Here is a 7,319-nt window from a genome sequence, read left to right as displayed (position 1 = left end):
ACGCCGTCGTGCTGCCGAATTCAAGGAGGAGCTACTACTTCCGCTGCCCACTGGAACGGGGAGAAGGACGTCGTCTTCATCAACACCGAACGTGTGACCGAGTACGGAGGTGCTGCCTGATTGTGGCACCGTCAAAGATCTTCTACGCGCTTTTAAAAGCGGCAAGTGATCGTCTACCGCAGCAACAAGAGCCTCCTCTTGTAGGCTTTGGAAATCTTCAAGGGTTAGTCTCATTCATCCCCTCGTTGCTACCGTCTTCTAGATTGCATCTTGGCTTGTATTGTGTTCTCGCGGTAGGAATTTTTTTGTTTTCTATGCTACGAATCCCTACAGTGGTATCAGAGCCGTGTCTATGCATAGATGGTTGCACGAGTAGAACACAATGGTTTTGTGGGCGTTGATGCTTATGTTGTCTTTAGTTTGAGTACTTTGCATCTTTGTGGCATAGTGGGATGAAGCGGCTCGGGCTAACTTTACATGACCGCGTTCATGAGATTTGCTCCACGCTCGACATGCAACTTGTATTGCATAAGTGGCTTTGCGGGTGTCTCGTCTCTCCTACTATAGTGAAGATTCAATTTACTCTTCTATTGACAACACTAGTATCACCGTTGTGGTTCATGTTCGTAGGTAGATTAGATCTTACTCGAAAAACCTAAACCACGTAAAATATGCAAACCAAATTAGAGAACGTCTAACTTGTTTTTGCAGGGTTTGGTGATGTGATATGGCCATAATGTGATGATGAATATGTATGAGATGATCATTATTGTATTGTGGCAACCGGCAGAAGCCTTATGGTTGTCTTTAAATTTCATGTTGAGTAGTATTTCAAAGAAGTTGTAATAGTTGCTACATGGGAGAACAATCATGAAGACGGCGCAATTGACCTTGACGCTACGCCGACGATGATGGAGATCATGCCCGTTCATGATGGAGATCTTGTCCGTGCTTTGGAGATGAAGATCAAAGGCGCAAAGACAAAGGGGCCATATCATATCACATATGAACTGCATGTGATGTTAATCCTTTTATGCATCTTATTTTGCTTAGATCGCGACGGTAGCATTATAAGATGATCCCTCTCACTAAAATATCAAGATAATAAAGTGTTCATCCTTAGTAGCACCGTTACTAATACTTGTCGTTTCGAAACATCTCGTGATGATCGGGTATGATAGATTCAACAAGTGTATACAACGGGTGCAAGCCAGTTTTGCACACGCGGATACTAAGGTTGTGATACGTCCAATTTTCATCACTATTTTATATCATAATTTGCTGTTATTCATTGATATATTTCATATTTGGAGATAATACTTATGTTATTTCATCTATTTTGCATGTTTCATGATTATTGGAGGATCGCGCACCGGAGTCAGGATTCTCGCTCGGAAAAACGCCGTCGGAATGCAATATTTCGGAAGATCAACGGTTGACGGAAATTATATGAAAAATCCTATTTTTCCGGAAGACGAAGGGAGCCAGAAGGGGGAGCCGAGGGGACCCGAGGTGGGCCCACCCCATAGGCCGGCGCGGCCCAAGGCCTGGCCGCGCCGCCCTGTGAGGAGGGGGCCCACAGCCCCCTCTCGCCTCCTTTTCTTCGCGTACGCATTCGTCCCGAAAACCTAAGCTCCAGGGGTACATCGTGAAGAGCCACAGCCGCCTCTGCGGGGCGGAGAACACCAGAGAGAAAAGAGCTCTCCGGCAGGCTGAGATCCGCCGGGCAAATTCCCTCCCGGAGGGGGAAATCGACGCCATCGTCACCGTCATCGAGTTGGACATCATCTCCATCACCATCATCATCATGTTCATCATCATCACCGCCGTTTCCACCACTGCACGCCGTCACCGCTGTAACAATTTGGGTTTGATCTTGATTGTTTGATAGGGGAAACTCTCCCGGTGTTGATTTCTACTTGTTATTGATGATATTGAGTGAAACCGTTGAACCAAGGTTTATGTTCAGATTGTTATTCATCATCATATCACCTCTGATCATGTTCCATATGATGTCTCGTGAGTAGTTCGTTTAGTTCTTGAGGACATGGGTGAAGTCTAAATGTTAGTAGTGAAGTATGGTTGAGTAATATTCAATGTTATGATATTTAAGTTGTGGTGTTATTCTTCTAGTGGTGTCGTGTGAACGTCGACTACACGACACTTCACCTTTATGGGCCTAGGGGAATGCATCTTGTACTCGTTTGCCAATTGCGGGGTTGCCGTAGTGACAGAAACCTGAGCCCCCGTTGGTATATCGATGCAGGAGGGATAGCAGGATCTCGCAGTTTAAGGCCGTGGTTAGATTTATCTTAATTACTTTCTTGTAGTTGCGGATGCTTGCAAGGGGTATAATCACAAGTATGTATTAGTCCTAGGAAGGGCGGTACATTAGCATAGGTTCACCCACACAACACTTATCAAAACAATGAAGATTAATTAGTTGTATGTAGCGAAAGCACTAGACTAAAATCCCGTGTGTCCTCGAGAACGTTTGGTTATTATAAGTAAACAAACCGGCTTGTCCTTTGTGCTAAAAAGGATTGGGCCACTCGCTGCAATTATTACTCTCGCACTTTACTTACTCGTACTTTATTCATCCGTTACATCAAAACCCCCGAATACTTGTCCGTGAGCATTTACGGTGAATCCTTCATCGAAACTCGCTTGTCAACACCTTCGCTCCTCGTTGGGATCGACATTCTTACTTATCGAAGATACTACGATACACCCCCTATACTTGTGGGTCATCAAGACTATTTTCCGGCGCCGTTGCCGGGGAGTGAAGCGCTATTGGTAAGTGGAATTGGTAAGGGAAATTTCTACTGTTTGTGCTGATTTTATTTCTGCCTGCTGCTATAATTCATTATGGAGAGATCTTCTCTTGAGTGTTTATTTGGTAAATCTACTACTACTGCAAAGGTAGTGGATGAGGCGCCAGGTAAGGAAGAAATACCATACAAAATACCTATGAAAATTATTGAACGTGTAGTGGATAACCGTTATACAGGGGATGGAACTGTTCACCCTGGAGATCATTTACTGTTCTTACATGAATTATGCGGTTTATTCAAGTGTGCAGGTATTGCTATGGATGAAGTGAGGAAGAAACTATTCTCTATATCGCTGTCTGGTAAAGCGGCGCATTGGTATAAATTACTGGATAATGGGGATTCTCTTGAATGGAATGATATTGTGCCCCGGTTTTATTCTAAGTTCTATCCTCCAAGTGAGATTCACAAAGATCGGAATCGCATATATAATTTTTGGCCTCATGAAGGAGAGATTATTGCCCAAGCGTGGGGGAGATTGAAGTCTTTAATGCTCAAATGCCCCATTCATGAGCTTCCTGGTAATATTATTATTGATAATTTCTATGCAAGACTTTCTTTTCAAGACAAGACCTTGCTGGATACTTCTTGTTCTGGATCATTTACACGCAACAAGGAAGAGTTTAAAAGGGACCTTCTTAATCGGATCCAAGAAAATACCGAAGGATGGGAGAACGACAAGGATAGAGAATCGGTATAAATTATGATTATAAATGCATTGAAGCTTTTATGGATACTGATAAATTTCGTAATATGAGTGCTACTTATGGTCTTGATTCTCAAGTTGCTGCAAATCTTTATAAAGCTTTTGCTTCTCATTATGAATTGCCTAAGAAGAACTTTGATAAGTATCATGAACCGTATAAAGATAAAATTGATTCATCTATAAATAAATGTGTTGTAGTTGAAACCGTTGTTCATGTTATTCCCGAAGCTTATATTGAAAAAACTCCTTTCCCTCGCTAAAATGAAGGAGTACTCTGTTATAAATAGTGCGGTTCATAAAAGTGAAAAGAAACCTACGAACCCGAAGAACAAATAAAAGTTGAACTCGCTGTTGCAATTGTTAAAGATCTTGTGACTGAAAATGTGGAGGATGGTCATATTATTTTCTCGTGAAGATGCCTCTAATATTGTTTCACATCCTAATAAATCCAAGAAAGCTAGTGTTCCTATGCTATCTGTTAGAATTGGTGATCATTGTTATTATGGTTTATGTGATATTGGTGCAAGTATTAGTGCTATTCCTTATGAGCTTTACACGGAGATTATGCACGAAATTGGTTCTTGTGAACTTGAAGATATTGATGTGGTTATTCGGCTGGCTAATAGAGAAACTATCTCTCCAATTGGTATTGTTCGAGATGTGGAAGTTCTATGTGGTAAGATTAAATATCCTGCTGACTTTTTGGTACTTGGTTCTGTTGCTAGTAAATATTGTCCTATCATTTTTGGTAGACCTTTTCTAAATACTTGTGGAGCTATTATAGATTGCAAGAAAGAGAAAATTTTGACTAAATTTGCTGGTGAATCTTATGAGTTTAACTTCCTGATACGTCTCCGACGTATCGATAATTTCTTATGTTCCATACCATATTATTGATGATACCTACATGTTTTATGCACACTTTATGTCATATTCGTGCATTTTCTGGAACTAACCTATTAACAAGATGCCGAAGTGCCAGTTCTCGTTTTCTCGCTGTTTTTGGTTTCAGAAATCCTAGTAACGAAATATTCTCGGAATCGGACGAAATCAAGACCCAGGTTCCTATTTTCACCGGAAGCATCCAGAACACCCGAGAGCCGCCGGAGGGGGCCCTGTGGGCCCCAGATGATAGGGTGGCGCGGCCTGGGCCCTGGCCGCGCCAGCCTATGGTGTGGCCACCCCTTCGACCCTCCTGCGCCGCCTCTTCGCCTATATAAAGCCTCCGTCGCGAAAACCCTGATACGAAGAACCACGATACGGAAAACCTTCCAGAGCCGCCGCCATCGCGAAGCCAAGATCCGGGGGACAGGAGTCTCGTTCCGGCACCCTGCCGGAGCGGGGAAGTGCCCCGGAAGGCTTCTCCATCGACACCGCTGCCATCTCCACCGCCATCTTCATCACCGCTGCTGCTCCCATGAGGAGGGAGTAGTTCTCCATCGAGGCTCGGGGCTGTACCGGTAGCTATGTGGTTCATCTCTCTCCTATGTGCTGCAATACAATAATCTCATGAGCTGCCTTACATGATTGAGATTCATATGATGATGCTTGTAATCTAGATGTCATTATGCTAGTCAAGTGAGTTTTACTTATGTGATCTCCGGAGACTCCTTGTCCCACGTGTGTAAAGGTGACGAGTGTGTGCACCGTGTGGGTCTCTTAGGCTATATTTCACGGAATACTTATTCACTGTTGAATGGCATAGTGAGGTGCTTATTTATATCTCTTTATGATTGCAATGTGTTTGTATCACAATTTATCTATGTGCTACTCTAGCAATGTTATTAAAGTAGTTTTATTCCTCCCTGCACGTGTGCAAAGGTGATAGTGTGTGCACCGTGTTAGTACTTGGTTTATGCTATGATCATGATCTCTTGTAGATTGCTAAGTTAACTATTGCTATGATAATATTGATGTGATCTATTCCTCCTACATATGCATGAAGGTGACAGTGTGCATGCTATGTTAGTACTTGGTTTAGTCTCTTGATCTATCTTACACTAAAGGTTACTAAAATATGAGCATTATTGTGGAGCTTGTTAACTCCGGCATTGAGGGTTCGTGTAATCCTACGCAATGTGTTCATCATCCAACAAGAGAGTGTAGAGTATGCATTTATCTATTCTGTTATGTGATCAATGTTGAGAGTGTCCACTAGTGAAAGTCTAATCCCTATGCCTTGTTCCTAAATATCGCTATCGCTGCTTGTTTACTCGTTTTCATTGCGTTACTACTGCTGCGTTACTACTGCTTGTTTACTGTCCTGGGCAAAGCACTTTTCTGGTGCCGTTGCTACTACTTATTCATACCACCTGTATTTCACTATCTCTTCGCCGAACTAGTGCGCCTATTAGGTGTGTTGGGGACACAAGAGACTTCTTGCTTTGTGGTTGCAGGGTTGCATGAGAGGGATATCTTTGACCTCTTCCTCCCTGAGATCGATAAACCTTGGGTGATCCACTTAAGGGAAACTTGCTCGCTGTTCTACAAACCTCTGCTCTTGGAGGCCCAACACTGTCTACAAGAATAGAAGCTCCCGTAGACATCAAACACTTTTCACGGCGCCGTTGCCGGGAGGAAAGGTAAAAAGGCTCTCATACTACGGTCCCAGGTAAAGTATTTTTCTGGCGCCGTTGTGTGTGTGCTCGAAGCTATTTCCTTTAGATCCTGCAATTGCATCTTTTTGTTTCTTGTTTACACTAGTTTGGCATAATGGACAACAATGAGCTTCTTATTCTATTTCCTGATTAAAACATGGATTGTTTGATGCGAAAATTAAAAAACCTATGGAATCTTATTTGCATGCTGGTAGTAATATTAGTATGAACGCTTTGAACACCATTGTTGATAATAATGTAGAAAGTTCTAAGCTTGGGGAAGCTGGTTTTCATGATCTTTTTAGTCCCCCAAGCATTGAGGAGAAAATTTTCTTTGATGATACTTCGCCTCCTATTTATGATTATAATGATAGTGGTCTTTTGGTGCCACCTACTATGGAGAGTAAATTTTGTTGTGATTATACTATGCCTCCTACACTTGATGAGAATAATAATGATAGCTACTTTGTTGAATTTGCTCCCACTACAACTAATAAAATTGATTATGCTTATGTGGAGAGTAATAATTTTATGCATGAGATTCATGATAAGAATAGTTATATTGTTGAGTTTGCTCATGTTGCTACTGAAAGTTATTATGAGAGAGGAAAATATGGTTGTAGAAATTTTCATGTTACTAAAACACCTCTCTATGTGCTGAAATTTTTGAAGCTACACTTGTTTTATCTTCCTATGCTTGTTACTTTGCTCTTCATGAACTTGTTTATTTACAAGATTCCTATGCATAGGAAGCATGTTAGACTTAAATGTGTTTTGAATTTTCCTCTTGATGCTCTCTTTTGCTTCACATACTATTTCTTGCGAGTGCATCATTAAAACATCTGAGCCCATCTTAATGGCTATAAAGAAAGAACTTCTTGGGAGATAACCCATGTGTTTATTTTGCTACAGTACTTTGTTTTATATTTGTGTCTTGGAAGTTGTTTACTACTGTAGCAACCTCTCCTTATCTTAGTTTTATGTTTTGTTGTGCCAAGTAAAGTCTTTGATAGTAAAGTAAATACTAGATTTGGATTACTTGCGCAGTTCCAGATTTCTTTGCTGTCACGAATCTGGGTCTAATTCTCTGTAGGAAACTCAGAAAATTATGCCAATTTACGTGAGTGATCCTCAGATATGTACGCAACTTTCATTCAATTTGGGCATTTTCATTTGAGCAAGTCT

The sequence above is a fragment of the Lolium rigidum genome, chromosome 6 (genome assembly GCF_022539505.1).
Source record: "Lolium rigidum isolate FL_2022 chromosome 6, APGP_CSIRO_Lrig_0.1, whole genome shotgun sequence".
Taxonomy (NCBI): Eukaryota; Viridiplantae; Streptophyta; class Magnoliopsida; order Poales; family Poaceae; genus Lolium; species Lolium rigidum.
This window is presented reverse-complemented; position numbering follows the sequence as displayed.